At 32.7% G+C, this 22,085-nt stretch overlaps 1 protein-coding gene across 2 annotated transcripts in view; it reads right to left on the bottom strand.

Annotated features, from left to right (window-relative positions):
• The window catches only part of LOC147070345 (uncharacterized), a 262,340-nt gene extending 241,282 nt beyond the window's left edge, over positions 1 to 21,058 (bottom strand). The window contains exons 1-2 of one of the 2 annotated variants that reach the window (XM_085949681.1): positions 20,976 to 21,058; positions 16,877 to 17,241 (exon numbers count right to left, since the gene is read on the bottom strand). The gene's annotated coding sequence lies outside the window, so the exon portion shown is untranslated. The remainder of the gene's footprint in view (positions 1 to 16,876; positions 17,242 to 20,975) is intronic. The other variant, XM_085949680.1, reaches the window with a different exon arrangement.
• Between the last annotated feature and the right edge of the window lie 1,027 nt (positions 21,059 to 22,085).

The following is a 22,085-nucleotide window of genomic DNA, read 5'->3' as shown; positions in this document are numbered from 1 at the left end:
TGGTTTATGTATACGACTATAAATGACGTGCATATTATCAATTACCTACTGCTTTCTAATAGACGTGTTTTTGAGGTATTCCAAATTATCTATATTAGATAATATTCGGTACTGTTCGGTTATCAGGAATACAGCGGTAAACACATAATGAAAATACCCGATATACTGGATTATTTGTTAGTTTGGGCTAGTTTATGTTAGGTTGGGTTAGGTTAGGTTAGGTTTGGTTAAGTTTGGTTAGGTGAACCTTACAAATAATCCAGTATATCGGGTATTTTCAAAATGTGTTTTCCGCTGTATTCCTGATAACCGAACAGTACCACTGCGGTACAACCAAGGCCTGAACAAAAACGATGCATGAGTGTGAGTGAAAAAGTATTCGGCACCCTTATAATCTCTGCGACACGCGCTAGAGTAAGATAAAAGGTCGACTTATTTTTGAGTCAGTTTCCAAAAGTATCGCTGGCAAATCGTGGTGAATCGCTTCACGTAGCATCGATAATCTGCAAGTTTGTGTTGCTAAATTTGCTATTTTTTGTGTTAAACATAAAGTCAGTGGTATATATTTTTAGTTAATTAAGTAGGAAAGGTGGTTCTGCGTGTTGTATTAAAATATGGTAGCCGTACTGATAAGCAAGAAGATGGTATTACGTTTCATAGGTAAGTTGATACATGTTCGTGACAATTTATTTGTATATTATTAATTATTTTAAAATCAGTGACCTAGTGTTTCTTTAAAATAACTTAAATTATGAATATCTTTACCTAATGGTTGCATTTTGACCGCTTAAAAATACTATATAACGTAAAAAAATAGAAAATTATATTTTAATTCTGAGCGTCTAGTGCGAGCACTTCGGGCGAGCACTAGCGAAATGGTCTACGGTCTCGAACATTTGTAGGCGAATGCGTTCGCTCGCCCAAAAACCAAACGCACGGCACGTAGCTTCATTTAGCAATGCAACGGGTGGCGTCTAGATGTATCTATAGTCTATGGGTACAACTCTCTATTCTGAGCCACGCCAACGCTTTGGACATTGAGCTTACTACATAAGTCGCGTAGGCAAAATAATCTCTTTCTGCCTTCGCCTATGCTGCCCTCTATCTTTCCCTGCATTAAGAGCTGGATTAAAATTATGGTTCTCACTGAGAAAAAATTGGCGGAAGTATTCAGCCTCTTGGTATTAACTATGTACAAGAAACTGAAGCTTAAATTCGTTATGAACTGATGGATACATTGTCTATTTCAATTATGAACCATATCCGACGTGTACCGAAAAAAAGCATTGACAATGAACGAATGTTGTTATAACTACGTTATATAAGAACAACTATAGTCAGAATATTTAGATGAACAATCATACAAAATCGCAAACTACAGTATATCATCATACATGTATTACAACAAAATGTAAACACTTTCCACCATCGTACAGAATATTAATTTTCCTATAACTAACAATTTATTCAAATATACTAAAAAAAAATTGGAATCGTCCATACCATAAACAGCCATACAAATTAAAAATATGTTTACAAAAAATTATTGAGACCTAATATTTTTAAGTGGTTTACAAAATAATGTCGTATCCGGAAATTTGTACGTAAACAGTTCACCGCAGGACACGTATTCGTGCGCCGCAATACGTGAAACATGAGTTCGTGTAATATTTAATCAAATGACGAGTTCTTCGTTGAACATTTCATCGTGTGCTACAATCTGTGGAGATGTCTTTACTAGGTTAGGTTAGGTTAGGGTTAATCTAATTGGAACAGTACTATTTGCAAACTATCGCCGCATTTTGTAAGATACGTACAAATGTATTCCACGTTGAAATGTTCAACGAAGAACTCGTCATTTGATAAAATTTTATACGAACTCATGTTTCACATACTGCGGCGCACGAATAAGTGCCCCACGATGAACTGTATACGTATAACTTACATGTAACCTATAAATGCGAGACACTCAAATCATTTAAAAGCTTGTGTGCTTATAACACTGGTCAATTGTTAAAATTCCGATGGCTAAGTAAAATTGCAATGCCATTCAAAATGTATGTAAAATCTCACTATTTCAAAGCATTTACAGATAAGGCTACATTAAAATGTAGCGACCGGCACGACTCACCCTCTCTTGGCAGTCGACGACAAACAGTGCCTGTTTAAACTAAGATAATTGGCTTTAAAGTTTTATCTTTTCTGAAACAAGTATGCACTTTGTGCAATGCCTATTCATTCAAACTCCCTCAAAGGAATGTAGTTCTACATTCTACATTCTATGCATTTAGAATCTATTTTAATCCTTAAAATGAAGTCTGAAATTTGTGCGACTTCTGTGAAGTTAAAATTTTTAAAAACTTTATTTTGTAGTCAATAACAAATTAACAAAATAGGTGAAAATGGAATTTCCGTCATTTTCATTACGAACTGAAAAAATAGTTAGGTATTAATTAAATTATACATGCATATAATATCAGTGGCGAAGGGTGGAGGTAGGCTGTTAAGATCCAACATAAATAGTGCATGCTACACTTTTTCAGTCAAGCGTATTTGTTTTCATTGAACTAAGACTTCAATGTGTAGATAGTGTTTGTTAGTTTTTAAAATTCAATTAAATCCTACTAATCCAAGCGATAGTAGATAATAGTCAAAAAATATTCGTTTGTCTATAAAATATCTAAAATTATTCCATTAAACCATACAGGATTTTAGATATTTTATAGATAGAAGAATATTTTTTGACTGTTACGATTTGGGATTCAGGGTTTAATGAATTTTAAAAAATCTAACCAACACCATTTGTAATATTTATTTAATTTAACAAAAACAAAAAATCATGACCAAAAAAGTGTGCACTATTTTTGGCGGATCGCCCATAGAAAACGTACACTATTATGATTTGGTTAGGCAGAGTTTACTTGAATTTTAAAAACTAACCAGCACCATCTGCAAATTGTATTCCTAGTTCAATTAAAACAAATAAGTATGACCAACAAAGTTTAGTGTAAGTATACAATTTATATCGAATCTTAACAGTCTATCTCTCTCTACCCCTCGACACATATATATTGTTGTAGTCGTAAAATAATAAGGAACATTTTGAAAAACATGAAATAGATTTATTATAATAGTTTTAGGTGACATTCTGACCATTTGGATGACTTCATTAATTATTAATTGTGGAAAAGTATTTTTACATACGCAATATTTTTTTCTTAGCAGTGGTAAAAAAATTAAATAATTAGGTACTTACTAACTTTGTAAGGGGACTTGGGACAATAGTCTTCTGATACTTTACATAAAATATACTTTTTTTTCTTAGATGCCTTTATTTCCTTTATTTCCTACCTCGCATTTACTATCGAGGTTTCTTTAAGGACTTTGGCACGCAAACTACTCTACTTGATGCTAGTCAAATGAAAATTGTACCTCCTGAGAAATATGCCTTAATGAAAACTATTCTTCTACCCGCATCGGGTATTGCTAATTTGAATTCGGCCAGGGCCTAAGAAACCGCCTTGCAAAACCCTGGAAAATTCTTTGTCATAAAGCTATACAAGAAATATATTGTTGTTTTTATTTAATATAACGCAATTTTTTGTAGTACTTATTCCACTCTTAAAAGTGGAAAAAATGGTCTAAAAATTAAATAAAAACAACAATACAATGCAGTTCCACCATGAATTGACAGTTAACAAAATAAAAGAAATTCAAGAAATATATCATGGATTCTATCATAAAATTCCAAATAATTGACAAGAATTTAGATATTTTTTTCATCGATCCTTGGATGGGCTTACCATCTAATTTAATATATGACTTTACTCGTAGTATGGGCAGCGCTTCCTAAGAAAAGTATTTATTTGTACTTGATATAAAGAAAAAACAATTACGGTATGACGCGTGGATAAGTTTGTTTACATGCTCCGGAAACATGGCAAAATAAATTTACAGAGATATATTTCACTAATTAACAAGACACGTGTTACGGAGTGAATTATTCAAGTAGAATTGATCAGAAAACGTTAGACAACGGTGACTTTTGAAAGCTCTCATAGTTTACAGAGCTTAAAAAACCAAACAGGGATGTTATGTTAGAAAAATTAAATTCATCGCCATAATCGCTTTAGTTTTCATATTTTAATGATAAATTATTAGATGGATATCTACAATAAACGTGACTTTAGAACAAAATAATTACAAGATAAAAAGAACTATTTATATACCACGTTTTTAAATTGTCTGTTGAATCATATATACTTGACAATTCTATGTATTAATAAATACTTTTTTCTGTACTTGATAGAAATACTGAATAAATATAGAATACTGAAATGTCATTTTGACATTTCACATTGATTTCCAGTGTAAGGCAGGTATATATTATTAATAATTTAGTTGCTAGGACTAAACACATAAGAAAAAATGTGTACTGGACAAACAAGAATACCAGCTAATAAAAACGCGGTAAAAAGGGGGTAACCCTCAGTTTTTCAAAATAGGTTTTATTTGATAATAACGTTGTACACGACTAAATACATGTTGTGTCCAAAGGGTGTAAGCTTCAAGCTGATTTATTAACTAAATTTAGCTGGCAATTTTCAAAAAAGAAGAAAGTGAAGTAGGGAAAAACGACCGAACCATCAATTTTGTTAGTTTTTCTTTGATTCACTAAATAATTAATATCAGATTAGGAATATAAAAACCAAATAATTTATTACCATGCACTTCAAGGATACGTCTATTCTGTATTTTACTTTAATCGAAAACCATAACAAAAACGGTTTTATACCTCTTGTAAAATTTGATTTGTGTGGATTACGCCCATTTTTACCACGTTTTTATTAGCTCGTATTCTTGTTAGTCCGGTACAGATTTTTTCTTGTGTGTCCAGTACAAATTATTTGTTGTTTGTCCAAGATTTGTATTGGACAATTATTGAAGATTTTTAACTAACTTCCCGAATAGCTAGACATTTGAAACTTTTATAATATATCAGAACACGACGACAATGTATTCTTTAAATACGTTTGGCCATCTTTAAGCAGAATTGAAATCATTTTCAGTTAATTCTGTTTTGTATGTTTCGAAAAAAAATCGTTAAAAGTAATATATTTTACTACTCACTATTATTGGTTGCTAAGGGGATCCTAGCAACTAAATTATTAATATATACGTGCGTCCCTATGGAAATCAATATGAAATATCAAAATGACATTTCAGTATTCTATAATATTTATTCAGTGTTTATATCAAGTACAAAAAAGTATTTATTAATACATAGAATTGTCAAGTTTATATGATTCAACAGAAAATTTAAAAACATGGTATATAAAAAGTTCTTTTTATCTTGTAATTATTTTTCCTTTCTACAGTCGATATAATATATCATGATGTTTTGAAAAATCTTGTCACAGTGATGCATCGAAAATAAATTAAGATAAAATATTATTGGAGAATTTTAGCGCTGGCGCACTCATAAGCTCTCGTTGGTACTATTATAATAGTCCCGCCATTACTTTAGTGAGTCTCAGAATAAGTAGGGAAAGGTATATGTGGCCCCATCCATCACTCTTTGAGCATCTGACAGTATATCTAGAGCAGCTTTTTTTAATAATACGACTACATATTATATCGATATCTTAATATAATATAAAGAAAATAGCTTCATAGGTCGTTTTTAACATAATAAACATACGAAGCAAAAACTTATTATATGAAAACTAGAAAAATATTACCAGGTGACAGTATCACGTCTCAACATTGCCATATTACGTCTTCTCCTTCTCTCTTATACTCTTATACTGTATCCCTCTCTCTCTCTTATACTTTTATATGTATGTACAGTTTTACTGTCTTTGTTCTGGTATTTCAAACTTATTAATTTGTATTGTGAGCTACTGTATCAGCCTGGTGGAGTCTCCTGACTTTACTGAGCACGCCATCGGTGAACTTGTTCATTAATCAAACAGCGACGCTTACAATCATGACGTTTCTTCGTTATCCATACATATTCTTTTATTAATAATAATAATTGTGTATGTTGCCTAAGGTGACAGTAGGTTACAGTACCATGTCCCTATTAAAATGACCCTTAAATCTCTTGGATAACACACCAATTTATCGACATAAACTCGATTTGCTATTACCGCCCTGCAAGCATCTGTCAAACTGTTTACAGAGAATCATTTAATTTCCTTTCACGAGTCACGACCCGGTTAAAATAATTTCTCGCATTTTTCAAATTTATAATTTGCGTTTATATGTTTGTGCTGTTGTTTAATTTAATAAAACGCAATTTTTTGTAGTACTTATTCCACTTTTAATCAAGAAATTAGGACCGGTTTCCTCCGTCTTCAGTTGAAAATGTAATAAGTACTACAAAAAATGCGTTTTATTAAATTAAACAACAATACAATGCAGTTCCAACATGAATTGACAGTTAACAAAATAAAATAAATTTATATGTTTGTGTGTTTAATACGTCTTCTCCTTGTCTTGCTCTCTTTAACACATTTCGTATCTTTTCTCTCATGCATTACAGATAATTGAAGACAAATAGGTATATATGTGTCGCTAGATTTCAAAATCAGCCAAGTCCACCTTTAAATATTTTTGATTTTTTTTGTGAATTGTGAACTACTGCTTTCTAACATTTCTGCATTATCAAAATGTGGAACTTATTAATTTTAAATATTCTATAATCGAAATAATATAAACTTTCACCCTTGTGACTGTGTACTTGAGAAAACAAAAAGCTGTTTTTCTCCTATTCATCCATTATGGACTTATGGCTTATTTTTAAATCTAGCGACACATATTATAACGTAATAGTACAACTATTAAAATTATTGTTCGCCTTCTACGTGTGAGCGAAGGTTAGATTTTCAGGCCCTTTGAATGAGGAAGACTTCTTCAGTTCACATTTAAAAAGTATAGTTCCATTCATTTGCATCGGTTGTACAAATGGGCAAGAATATTATATTTCCACTGCAACATAATGGATTGCACGAGCCGCCTTTCTCCCAGCAGAATAAAAATCAATAATAAAAATACTATTATCAAGTGCGCACACATAAAAATGGTTATGGGTCCATCTTGAAAAGAATCGCCATAATAAGTTTTTATTGATTTTTAATGCTTCCGGGGGGAAGCGGGTTAAGAAAATATAGCAGGTGGCACATAAGTGCGAATTATATTATGGTGCATGTCGCTGACTATCACGTGACATCACAATAAATTGGCACTACGGGGAAAAAGTGTGTAATTTCGTTTTTCTTGGTGTTTAAAGTGTCATACTGATGGTCCCATCCCGTAGCACATGTTAAACCTTTAAAAGAATATTGACAGTTTGTAAAATCTGCCAAAATCTCCAAAACAAAAATGAGGTCACCTCACATTGAACCGCACTGCATCTACACCTGCATGACGTTTTGAACGTTTTTTTTTTCATTTTTACATGCCTACACATTTTCGACATAATCGTCAAAATCGCGTGTTTTTTTGTTTTTAGCGGTTGGAACTATGTATTTTCTATAAGAATGTTGTCTATTATCTATGGTCTATAGGTTGGGTTCTGTTCAAAATATTATCTATGAATATAATATCGCAAGTAATTTTAACGTTCGCACACGAGGAAACTGTTAAAATTAATTGAAATCAGCTTGAATAATGAATAATAATTCAAAATACTAATACATTAGAGTTGGCACTTCCATCATTGAATTTACAGAGTTGGTGGTCGTTCAAAATATTCTGCAAAATGACGAAAGCATTGACTAAATTTGTCGGCGTGACAGCGTGATAGTCCGCGACATGCATCATAATGTATTTCGCGCTTTACTTTCACATTTACTCAAATCTACTCAAACTAACAGCGTCACGCCGTGACATACTGCACTTTTCTAGATAAACGCTTAGCCTGCAGGTATAACCAAGGGTGTTCTCCTACGAGTTATTGTGAGCTATCACGTCTACAGGTGATCGAATGCGCATGCCATAATTGTTAGGATCGTCAGTGTCCGTTTGTGTCGTCCGCGCTGTCTCCCTTTTAGACTTGACACATTAGAATATTAATTCAAACGTTGAATTCCCCAGATAGCAGTTGCTTAAGTTATGAGTGCCACGGGTCTTCCAGTGACCACAGACCTTGTGTGTCATAAAATGCCAAGATGAGTGGGGCCAACCCGTTCCGAAAATTAACTTAAATGTATCTTTTCCATTTCTCTTCGGACCTAAAGAAATATAGTAATTATTAGATATTTAAAATATTGTAAAAATCTTGCAGATATATCGACTAAGCCAATTTGCAACCCGCTCCCCCACACCCTTATTTTGTCCATAACAGCAAATGTGCATTTTATTGTGAAATTTCACCATATAATAATATACCTAATAATACCTATTATACCTACTATTATTTTACTACTACGTTTTTATTAACTCGTATTCTTGTTTGTCCGGTGGTTGTTTATCCAGTACAAATCTTGCAATCGATTTTTAACTAACTTCCCGACTAGCTAGACATTTGAAACTTTTAGACTATATCAGAACACGATGCCAATGCTTTCTTTTAATCCATCTTTAAGTAGAATTGAATTTATTTTCAGTTAATTCTGTTTAGTATGAAAAGTTATTTCGGAAGAAATCCATAATCCAATCCACTATTATTGGTTGCTACGGGGGTGGTCCTAGCAACTAAATTATCAATATATACGTGCGTTACTATGGAAATCAAAATGACATTTCAGTATTCTATATTTGTTTGTTCGTTGCAAAATAGCAAAAAGATGATTTGTTGACAATTGCCATATTTGTCCTAAATTATTAATACATAGAATCGTCAAATTTATATAATTCAACAGAAAATTTAAAAACGTGGTAGGTATATAAAAAAAAAATTATCTTGTAATTATTTTTGTTTATGACGTAAAATGTACTTCCTGAAGAATAATTAAAGTTGTTTTATCCTTGAAATTTGTAATTTATTTTTGAGCGTAGGCGACATTTTCGATTTCGCAAAAAGGCGGCTGAGTCCCTAGGGGCGGGCCTGCTGAGGAGGTCTCTTACCAGTAGCGAAGATTCGATACAATGCGATAGCTTAACGTTTACCTTATTAAAATATTTAAAATACCTACCAACGAGATGATTGAATATTCAATACATACCTATATAAGAAATCACTATACATCGCAGTTGCAAGTACCGCGATACTGAGGACTTATGTAACTTTTATATTGCGGTATTGCAAATTGGTATATCCACGATGGCCACCTTCAAGCTTCCGATTCAAAATGTAACTTCCTGAGTGTTGTGTTTTGTGACAAAGGAGCATGGTGTAGTCTCGAACCCCTTCCAATAAGTTAAAAATCAATTTTATAATCTATATAACTGTCATATAAATGTAGACTGAGGCAAGTTTAACGTGAAGCGTGGCCGTTTCGCGAACTACAATTATACTGACAATCATTTCATAATATATCGCAGCGCCACGACGGCGGCCATGACACTTTAACTTATAATTTTCGCACTCTATTAGTAAAATTTGGAAACAACTATTTTTTTTTTGTTCAACGAATCATTCACATGACTTGAGAATGAAACATTCTTTATTGAATACACATAATTTTGAAACACTTCAGATGTATTATACAACTACTAGAAAAACTCTATTGAACCCGCATCCCCTGGATTCGTGCCAATGTGCTTTACCAGTTGAGCTTCATATCTAATTACGACGAAATTAACTAATAATAGTTGTTACATTTTTTAATCGTTTTACAAATTGTGCTAATTTTGGTGGTCGGATTTTGTGTTTTTAAATCAAAGTATCAATTTATTTAATTACTTAGCGGTGTCAGGATTTCTTCAATTTTTAATTATAACGTACTTGCACTCGCAAATAATTAGTACCTATATAATATGCCAAATTATTGGAAGGTTTTTCGTCACTACTCCACTGAGGGCACTTATACAACTGTCCAATTCACGTACACGTCAGATTTGAAAAATCATTTTTGAAACAGGCAGAAAAAAACGTAAAACAAAGGCATTCAAACAAAAGAAAATTGATTTCAAATCGAAGCCAATTTCAAAATCAAATTATTCGTAACTAAACAATGAAAGGGTAAAACTCGGGCAGAAGGAAAATTGCTACAGACCTACAAACTTATCTGGAGAATGAGATGGGGGAGCCACTGTCGAAAAGTACCCAATCACGACTCGTAACTAACAAAATCTGATATTCGAATGACATTTTTCAATATGGCGTCCTATGGTAGTTCGTAGTTCAATTTTTCGCCATTCTCCAGATAATTTTGTAGGTCTGTACTAGACTTTTTTATACAGCAACTGTCTGATATCCGTACCGTTATAACAACTCACGAATATCTAAAACTAAGCCAATGATGATACTAATAAATAATCTTGAAGTGACTGTCTTCTGATTTCTAAATAATATTTACGTTTTGTTCAGTGTTTTGATCTGGGTAACTAACTATCTGTTAAAACTCAAAAACTACTCAACCAATATTGATAAAAAAATCACAACTTAACTCACTACACTGTTTACACATAGGCCTTGTTCAGATGGCGCGATTTGACTCGCGCGCATTCCAGGCACATGTGACCTCATTGAGCCGTCCATACGCGCGGTCGATATACAAGTGACTTTATTGAGCCGTCCACGTCCACTCGCGACGTATCGTGGCGAGACAAGCGTCATCTGGACAAGCTCATAGAGTTACATCTCCATATCAAACGTTCCGAAATTACAAGAAAAATCTTCTCAAAACTAGCACATTTGTAACATTTCATCGTTATACGAGTTAGTTAAGTGGTCAGATAGCAGCGGTGGAGTGGTGAGGTGAGGTACATCTAGAGTGATGCGTGTTTACATTCAGCTGTTTTCGATTACGCGGACTTATTCAAACTCTCAGTTAAGATGTGGATAAATTGCATTCAAATCGAATCAAATATTTTTTATTGTGTATATCTGTATACCTTTTTGTCGTATTTCACGCGAAACAAGTTATTCACCATATCAATTATGCTCAAGCCCACACGATGTTTCAGATATTACAAATAGGTTATACACGCAAATAATTCAATTATCTGAATGTTTAATAAACGAGCTTCTTTTATAATTCAAAGAACAATAATTCATAAGATTTGAAAATGTTATATCCTTTTTAAACATATATAATTGTATCAAGACTTAAGAGCCTACGTGATTGGTACAATTGCAGCTCCACCGAACTATTCCTGGCGGCAGATGATACCTCTGACGATGGCTGATCTCAGTTAGAGAATGGCACGCTAATAATAAGAATAATACAAACGAAAATATTGAAAATAAGTTTATTCCATATTTTTCCCCACTTTAAAATTAAACCTTCTTATACACAGCCCACTTCAAATTAATTTTGTGTTACACGGTTACCAGGGAACTGAAATATGTAAAGCCGGATACTCATTAGCGAGCCGTAACTATAACCGTTCCAGATACTGTAACCAACTCTAGATGCGAAATAATTATTAAGTAAGCTCGCGAACTAATTATTAAGCATCCATACCGGTTACTGTATCCACAACGTTCACAGTTACGGCTCGCTAATGAGTACCCGGCATAACGGGTGTGGAGTAATAGGCAACCGATCTCAAGTGTGGAAAAATATGGAATGAACTTAAAAACGTGTCAAGAATACGTTATTCTACGCTTGTATTTTATTCTGATAACTGTTCTCGGTTTATGCACTGACTCTCATTCAAAATTGGTGTATTTGAAGGTTGCAACGCACACTATTGCACGTCTATGTATATATTTTCGTACGACACAAAACCCTGCTTCAAAATGTAGTGTATTGGGGTATAGCGTATCTGAATTATATGTATTAATTTATTCTGTGATGGTTACCAATTGGAAGTAGATTACTGAGAATAGACCGAATTGAATACGACAACTTGAGGTGGCCAGGATCCATCCTGGATTTTTGCGCCAAGTATGATGTGATTCTCATCATCATCAGGGGCGCGACAACCCGGTGTGGGTCTTGGCCTCCTCCAACAGCTCCCTCCATCTGTCCCTATCCAGCGTGGCCGCTTTCCAATTTGGTACCCCTAGAACACGGCAGTCATTGGCAGCTCCATGAAACCAGCGAATATTTGCCTGCCTCTTCTTCTACGCCCGATTGGATTGCCGGACATCACTCTGTTTGCCGGTTCATTGTCATTCATACGGTGCATATGACCAAGCCATCGCAGTCTCCCAATATTTATTGTGATATGATTCTACGCGTATTTAATTATCTGTCAAATTATTTTTGTAGTTACATAATATTATATAATCAATTTTCCTAATGTGGCCCTAAATTAATATCTCATATTTCGTTATATTACGTCTACCTCCTTTTTTTCGTCCGTCAGAAACATTTCTTATAATTAAATAAACACAATTTTGATTTGTTTTTTTTTTAGTAAGTTGGTACCCACTTCTTTCACTATTTTTTGTTGTTGTTATGTTTACGTTCTGTATTTGTTATTAATATTCTTTTTATAAATTACTCCCGGTCTCTTTACAATATTTTTACTTTCTTGGAAATCATTTATTAATAATATTTACCCAAAGAAAATTCGCCGTACAGCGGGGGGAAAAGGGGCCAACTCACATTTCACCAGCAAAGAGGTGCAAAATTTCCGAAAAGTAGGAGACCGCTGGATTCCCTAAATCAGAGATCGGAATAAATACCTTTTTTTTGGCCAATAAATCCTTAAAAAAAGTAAAAATTTAAAATAATTTAGACGTTCTCAAAATTGCGCACACGATACGATACAAGATTTTTAAACCTTGTGATCTTTACAGCCGTGTCCGGAAAATTGTACGTATGCAGTTGGCCGTATCACAGTTCACCGTGAGATGTTGTATCGGAAACCTATTGCCGCATAGCATTGACATTAAAAATGTCTGAATAAAATACAAAAACCACCGGAATAAATAATAAAAGAGAAATACAATCATATCAGATATATTCATATAAATTCTGAATGGTTCAAAAGTATTGCAATGTATTGATCCTGGCTAATTAAGATAATATGTAATGTAAATTTAAATGTATTAAGGTAAAGTTACACGCCAGTGTGATATAATATATACACATATGACAACTTTCTTTCGTTGGCATATTTTCATGTCTTCTATATAAAAATGGACGTTTTCTTACAATCTAATCTACGGGAAAGATAGGCAAAAGGTCTCTGGAGATTGTTATGAAAGGTTTCGCGTCTGTTGTCGGGGTGAAAAGAATGTCGCGGTCAGATTTATGCGCATTTCGGACCTTGCCGGAATAATATTTCACAAAGCAAACTTTTGCCAATGGATTGATTTATCGTAGGCACTTGACTTGCTTGCTAAAGTATGCATACTTGGTATACTGAGTATTTATAAGCAATAGGAAATAGTACTGCTTGAATATTAATATTTTTTTGTTATATTAACATGAATGACGAAATTAAAAAAAGGATTGAAAGCATTTAAATGGTATCCATACATACTTCAAATATTCACGATTGTGGACATGGTGTGTAAAATTCCCACCTCCGCTCGCGTTATGTATATGCAGCCACTTCATACGCGGCCGGCTAACATAACCCTTACGTGTGCCAGATCAAAGAATTTAAGCCCTCATTTTGTCCCGAGCAGAGCCGCACGGGACTGGTGATGCAACCTTGCACCGAAGTGCGAATGCATGATGTTAATTTTATGGCAACTATCAGAGTGACTTTAATTTGAAGAGTCGCAAGGGGAGTCAAGAGTGTCCCGCCCCCCGGACGCTCTGGCGAATTTAGTAAAGGCCGCAAAATTGGCCTCGGTTGCCACCATGTCCGCGTGTTCTATTGGGCCCGAATGGGGTCGGACCCGGGCAAACAACTCCGCTCGTTTGGGGCCCATAAGTGGACAGTCCCACAGGACGTGCTCTGCGTCCTGCTGGTCGTGTCCACATGAGCAACCCGACCCATGTTCTGCCAAACCAAACCCCTGCAGTTTGGCCGCAAAGTTTCCATGGCCAGTCATGAATTGACTAGTCCAGTGGGTCGGCACCAGTCTCCTCGTCATGTGTCTCACCGAGACATCTGGAAAGTATAGAAAAGTCTTCTGGCGGCCCTTAGAGGAGGCCACCATCTCGCCTGCCATGCCGCATATGCGGTCTTGTAGACCAGCTCAGATACAATCTTTCTGTAGCTCACGCCCTCACACGATTGTGGACACCATACAAAATTATATTAAGATCAGATTGTGGTACAGCTCATAGACGTGGATATTAGTGTCAGGAAACTTGTACGTATGTAGTTCGCCGTATCAGACTTCACCGTGAAATATTGTATCGTAAATATATGGCCATATATTAAAGACCGTCCAACATCTTTGAGTCGTATAGTACTGACATATAATTCATGTCTAAATAAAACATGGTTCTTGTCGGTTTACACTTTACAAGAAGCTAGCTCCAAACAAATTTTGAAAATAGCCGATATACTGGATTATTTGTTAGGTTAGGTTGGATTAGATTAGGTTAAGTTAGGTTAGGTTAGGCCAACAATACTCAACCTTTTTTTTCTTCGGGCCAAATACATATATTTGTAAAGTAACGCGGGCCGCATCACTACTGGTGTGACGAAAAAAATCATGAAACCCCCCCTTTTTTACAAAACATTTTTGAGATTTTAAAAATTATGCGTTTTTTAAATTAATCGTGTACAATAGCAACACTCTGATGTAGACCATAATGACAATCCTCTTCGGGTATCACTATCTGTGCGTCAAAGTCGAAACGAATCTCAAGATATACGAAATTCCTGATAATAAATATGTTTCGGGCCGCAGGCTGAGTATCGCTGGATTAGGCTATGCTAGGTTTTCATTTTTGAATTCATGAATTTTGCCAAAATCGTCTATGAAAATTGAATTAATGTTCATATTGAATCTAATAAAATTGGAGACCGTATAGTATACGGTCACCTCTATCCGATAAGAAAGTTCACGGCGATCTGTGTTACGGTGAAAATGTTGTACGAACAATTTACATGTAACCGTGGATATTGATTAACTGCTAGCTATTCACATAATTTACACTGGATAATCATTTTCCAAATGGGATTCTGTGGAACCCGCAAGGTAAAATTAGGTGTTTTGTAGTAAAGCTTGAAAAGTAGACAAAGTAAAATTTTAAATCGCAGTTTGGAGAACCTGATACATTTCTATTAACATGCAAGATTTCAATTTTAATTTTTCAATTTTAATTTATTTTACGTATTGTGGACATTACAAATTATAAGTTTAAGACGTTCACAACATGACATTTAGAAACAAAGAAATATTATTAAAACAGTATTATGTAATACTGTAATTATGCAATATTAAGTTATTCTACAGTATAAATGTGTAAATACAAAAAATATGAAGTATATAGGTACAAGGAAGTACACCGGATAAGTTAAGCATACCCTATTTTAAGAATTTATAAAATAACATCCACCTATACTCATTCTCACGTAGATGGAATATATCAACATCCGAAGCAATTTGGTTGAACAGAGTTATTGCCCTCCCAATTGGCATCACCAATGGCAGGTTAGTTTTGCTCCTCGGGAGAACAAACAACTGATGCTCCCGATTTCTAAGATAGTTATCAGGGACACACAAGTCAATATTACCAAGAATTGCAGAGTTCTCATTCACACCACGTATTAGTCGAAAAAAATACGTGGCCAAATATTGATATCTTCTAGCACTTAAACTACAGTATGTAAGCATACCTAAGAGAAAGTCAGTTGGATAAAGCCACGGTTAGTATCCATATAACCTCAAATAAAGGAGTCTCAAAAATTTCTTTTGAACTCGCTCCACCATAAGGTCATATTTCAACTGATGCGGGGCCCAAACAATCGACCCACTCTCAAGCCGGCTTCTCACTAAGGAATTATAAAGAATTTTTAATACAGTAACATCCGAAAAGACCCGGGAAGTACGCAAGACGAAGCCCAACATTTGTAGCGCCTAAGATATATTGTAATAATATAAACATGTAAACGTACTTTATTGTCATTTTTAAATAATTCTTAATACACTTTTACTTTCAAGTAATCGATATTGGTACGTTATTCGAGAGGGTACAGAAGAAATTCTTGAGACTCCTTTACTTGAGGCTGTATGGATACTATCCGTGGCTTTATCCAAATGGCTTTCTCTTAGGCATGCTTACATACTGCAGTCTACAATTTAGAAGAAATCTTTATTTAGCTACGTATTTTTTTCGACTTATGCGAGGTATAAATGAGAACTCTGCCATTCTGGGCAGTGTTGACCTGTGTGTCCCTGATAACTATCTTAGAAATAGAGACCATCAGTTGTATATTCTCCCAAGGTGCAGAACCAACCTGCCACTGGTAATGCCAATTAAGAGGGCGATAACTATGTTCAACGAAATTGCTTCGGGTGTTGATATATTCCACTTACGTGAGAATGAGTTTAGGTGGACGTTGTTTTGTAAATTCTTAAAATAGGGTCTGCTTAACTCATCCGATGTACTTCCTTGTACCTATCTAATTTATCTACTGATCTATCTCTTTTTTTATGTAATACTGTTATATTTATATATCTTTGTTTCTAAATGTCATGTTGTGAACGTCTTAAACTTATAATTTGTAATTTCCACAATATGTTTTTAAAAAAAAATCTATTATTTAATATATTCTGTAGAAAGTTCACTTGTTAAAATATTTTTGTTTTCTCTGTGTTATATGTATTTTTAGTAAATATTTATTTTCAATAATAAAAAAATAATAATAAATAATTATTATATTATTCCAATATACTTACAAGTCAAAAGTCTTGAAGGTAGACAATGCCTCTCAATACACTTCCAGTATTTTAATACGTCATACAAATGTTCTGTTTGTAGTTTATATAATGTGTATTAATATTTTACATTCACGGTTTGTTTGATAATTTAAGTTATAAAAAATAAGTTGGAATAAATTAAATAATTTTAAATTGTTAAATAACACAGTTATTATTTTTTATTCAAGACTGAATGTACACAATATTTAAAAATATAATATTAACATCATAATATATGAACAAAGCTGTGTCGAGTGGGATTCAGCTGTTTGCCTTCTTTGGCTGAATTTGAAATATGTATATCGAATAGTGATTCGTCAGAATTAATTCTCACACAAATCAACCTAGAAGTAATAATTACAAGATAAAAAGAACTTTTTATATACAACGTTTTTAAATGTTCTGTTGAACCGTATAAACTTGACTTGACTAGCTTTAACGACCAAAAAAATTTGTACTTGACATGTCATATTGATTTTCATAGTAACGCACGTATATATTAATAATTTAGTTGCTAGGACCCCAGACCCCTAGCAACCAATAATGGTGTCGAAATAACTTTTCATACAAGATGGCTAAAAGTATTAAAAAATGCATTGGCATTGTGCTCTGATATATTCTAAAAGTTTCAAATGTCTAGTTAGTAGTCGGGAAGTTAGTTATAAATCGATTGCAAGAATTGTACCGGACAAATAAGAATACGAGCTAAGAAAAACGTTGTAATAAAAAATATGTAAGTTCGAATCCCACTCGTTCATACTTTATTTCAAGAATTTTTCTAATATTATATAATTATGTAACTTGGGTATTTCAAATTATAATTATTATTATTAAAAATTGTAAGTATTATTATTAAAAATATCGTTAAATGATTTATTAATAGTAGATATACTGATCACTTCCTCTTACACACCTGTATATTGTAATTTTTAAATTATATTATTTTTATAAAATTATTTTTATAATAAAATCTTTTCGTTTGTATTAAATTAGACAAATTCGTTTTCAATTCTATAGCTATTTTGGTTGCCACGGGCTACAAAAGCTTACGTACGTAGTTCGCCATCAAATTAATTCTGACAAACAATAACACGATACTTAACCCATTTAAAGCTAATTACGTAAAGCGGTTGTCAGAATAGACCTACTGGAATCAGGGTTAAAATAATTACAAGATTAAATTCGAAAAAAGGTCCTGTCTGCTTTCATAAGCAGGGTGCGAGGGAAAGTCTTATATTTGTATTTTGATAATGGTATTACAACCGAAATAAACATCAAATACAAACTGATTAAAATATAATAACACGCATCTCAACTTATAGTGGAAAGCCAATCCAAGAATGTTCGAAATTATATTTAAATTATTCTTAATAATTATTAAATTCAAATTACACCGTCAGATTCTCAATTTAATCGTCAGTCCCGATCGCCATCCCGATCGTCTGCGCCGATTAGCCCCGCTCATAAAATATCATTTTGGATCGCTCCCTAGAGTTGTGGCCAAAATAATAACAAGAATAATTCATATTTTTCGCATTATTTCCATTTGTTTTTTATGCCATTGGCTTAAAATAAGTCTTAAATTTTTAGAACTATATACTAGGTATTTTACAACATTTTTCTTAGCTCGTATTCTTATTTGTCCGGTGGTTGTTTGTCCGGTACAGATCTTGCAATCGATTTTTAACTAACTTCCCGACTAGCTAGACATTTGAAACTTTTAGAATATATCAGAACACGATGCTAATGCATTTTTTTAATACTTTCAGCCATCTTTAAGTAGAATTGATTTCATTTTCAGTTAATTATGTTTTGTATGAAAAGTTATTTTTGAAGAAATCCGTAAAAAGTAAAACTATTATTGGTTGCTAAGTAGGTCCTAGCAACTAAATTATTAATATTAATGTATACGTGCGTTACTGTTGAAATCAATATGAAGTGTCAAAATGACATTTCAGTATATTTATTCAGTATTTCTATCAAGTACATTTTTTTTTTGATCGTTTAAGCTAGTCAAGTCAAGTTTATGATTTCTTTTATTTTGTTAACTGTCAATTCATGGTGGAACTGCATTGTATTGTTGTTTTAATTTAATAAAACGCAAATTTTTTGTAGTACTTCTTCCACTTTTAATCAATAAATTAGGGCCGGTTTCGTCCGCCTCGTTGAATATGTCCCTCTGAGGCGGACGAAACCGGTCCTAATTTATTGATTAAAAGACGTAGAATAAGTACTACAAAAAATGCGTTTTATTAAATTAAAACAACAATTATATGATTCAACAGAAAATTTAAAAACGTTGTATATAAAAAGTTCTTTTTATCTTGTAATTATTATTATTTATGTATTATATGAAAATCAAAATATGTTGACTTCCGTTTCCTACTTGGCCTCAACCGACATCTAGGTACATATTATAAAACACTAATTTTGTTTATTCAAATAAACTTTCGTGCCAATTGCAATTTTGAATTTTCACGACAGATCAAGATAAAGTTTGCATATTTTGGATTCGATTTTAATTTGATATTCTTTTGTTTGACTTAGCTGTCAGAATTATTTTCATTTTGAAATGTTGTCTTCCTAGATACGGATATTTTAATATTGAAGAATGTAATTATCATTCTTTTGTTAAGTAAGATAAATGTACAATGATCAATGAAGCGACCTATTATTTTTAAATTCAATATAATACACTTTATTTTATATTTATATGTATTTGAAGTTGTTTAATAATTAATAACTCAATTATATTCACATTATACCTAGTATTTACGCCTACAATGGCTGCGCAGTTACCGCGTTGGCTTATAATGTTGTAAGTTCCGGGTTCGAATCCCGAGTCTGGCAACAAAAAATTCACATGTTGTTTATAAAGTGTGTTTGTACCTAATAAGTTGAGCAATTGGCTAACATTCATTTCTCGTAAAAACAAAAATCTGTTAATACATCTCCCACTCTGTGGAGGCCCATAGGATCGGACGTGAAAAAAATATATACACATATAATATTAAATGATTTTTATTTATATTACATAAGACTTAAAATAAAAATAAATATTTCTACCAGAGGTTTGTTGGACCAATATCCCTAATTTACTACTACTATCTTGATCATACCCATTTCCTTAGGTTTAGGTTTTTTGTGTTTGAAATTTTCCACTTGTGTTGGAACCCAGATCTTTCATTCAAGCCATCAAACTGCGAAATAATATGTTCAGTGAGTTCTGCTTAATTGTAATCACAATATGGAATAATACTTCACAGTAATTACAGATTTAGTATTTATTTTCTATTGTGTTGGAATGAAGAATTTATTTATATAAAATTGAATTATTTTTTTAATAAGAATAAAAAAAATATGTACACATACTTATATAAAGATCTAGGGGCCTAATGATAGTAATATATTTTAACAGAAGTGTATTTTGTAATAGAATTGAAACAATCACAATATTGATTATGTTACATTAATATGCTTAAAAAAAATTGACAGTTATTTATAGGTAAGTATGTTTATTTAGTATTATTTGTTAAAATGAGAATGGAATAGTAATACATTCTTTTACGAGAAATGATTGCTAGTCATTCACACAACCCATTACATTTTTTACACTAGACCAAACACATAAGCCTTTCACGAGCCGCGGAATCAAACCCGTGACTCGCAGCTTCTAACAAAACCTATGTTAACAAAGCCACCGATAAAAGGTTGCCATAATTTTATTATACACGCTGAAAAAAAATAGAAATAAAATTTTTAAATATGACTTATAACTCATTTCTAATAACCACTAATTAAATATTCCAAACGCAATCTAAACCAAAATTTACGACAGTGGCTAAATTAATTTATTAAAAAAACACCTCCCTAATAATAAATTCATATAGAGCCTTATTTATGACCGTATGAACAAAAAAACTTAAATCATAAATCATTTTAACTTTTCATATTAAAATACCGATTTCTCACTGTTTTAATTCATACGTTAACAAACGTTAAAAGCTATTTTTCATTCAAAAAGCTTTTTTATTTATATTAACTGATTTAAGTCGTATTGAGTTAAACGTTGTTTTACCGTAAATTGTGTTAACATAGATCGCGATTGAAATTTGGAGCAACGAACGAACGTCGTTACGCTACGAAAGCTACAGGTGCACTGAGCTTTCGCTGTGATGTATTAAGCATTGCCTCTACGGAGACTGGCGTAGACATACATAATACAGAGGTCTACGGGCTACGGTTGAATGCAGTGTATTTCAAAAAATTGATTCTTCGGTCTCTTTGTATTCAAATATAGAATTAAATCAATTAATTTATATAACATCATTTAACTTAACCTTAGATTTATTAAATATATATGGTCTAGAGCAGGGATTCACAAACTTTTTCGTCAAAAGGACAATTTTTGTGTAATCTCAGATTTTTAAATATACATTATTATTACTCTTATTAACATACTTATGCAATTGTTTGTTTGAAACTAAATACTGCAATCTTGGCTCAAATTTTGTGGTGTGAATATGCAAAACAGATTCGATATGGTTGTCTGTTATTTTTTTTATCTTAAGTGTTAAGATTAATGTGTTAATCTTGCCAATTATTTGAATGATAAAATGCCTAATTCTTGTAAAATTTGGGATCACAGAGATTATCAATATAATTTTTTATCGTAAATATTTTACTAAAATTATCTCGTCATTAATTATACTAATGGTTTTATAAATGCGTTTAATAATTAATAAATGTAAAAAATCTTAACACCACTGCACATTCATGTACCGAAATATGACTATATTCTTAAACATTAGAGCGAGAGGTTTAAAAGAATACCATTTTATGTAATAAAAATACTTTATGCAGTCATCAAATATTTAAAATAAATATAAAAGATAATAAGGCTTCAAAATTATATAAATAGGTTATCTACAACGTTTAAGGAATGTCCAGGATCATGGTTTGAAAATACAAAAAAAAAACTCAATTTTGACCTACGACGAGCATGTCCCCCCTTAAGCTTGATTTATTACTGCCAGTGGCGAAGGGTGGAGGTAGGCTGTAAATATCTGATATAAATAGTGCACATTAAACTTTGTTAGTCATATGTATTTGTTTTTATTGAACTACCTACTACTATAATTTATAGATGGTGTTGGTTAGTATTTAAAAATCAATTAAACCCTCCCTA

Source organism: Rhyacophila brunnea, unplaced genomic scaffold (genome assembly GCF_057557595.1).
Source record: "Rhyacophila brunnea isolate RB1 unplaced genomic scaffold, BYU_Rbru_1.0 scaffold_22, whole genome shotgun sequence".
Taxonomy (NCBI): domain Eukaryota; kingdom Metazoa; phylum Arthropoda; class Insecta; order Trichoptera; family Rhyacophilidae; genus Rhyacophila; species Rhyacophila brunnea.
Note: the sequence above shows the minus strand (reverse complement) of the source record. Positions and strands in the feature narration are given on the sequence as shown.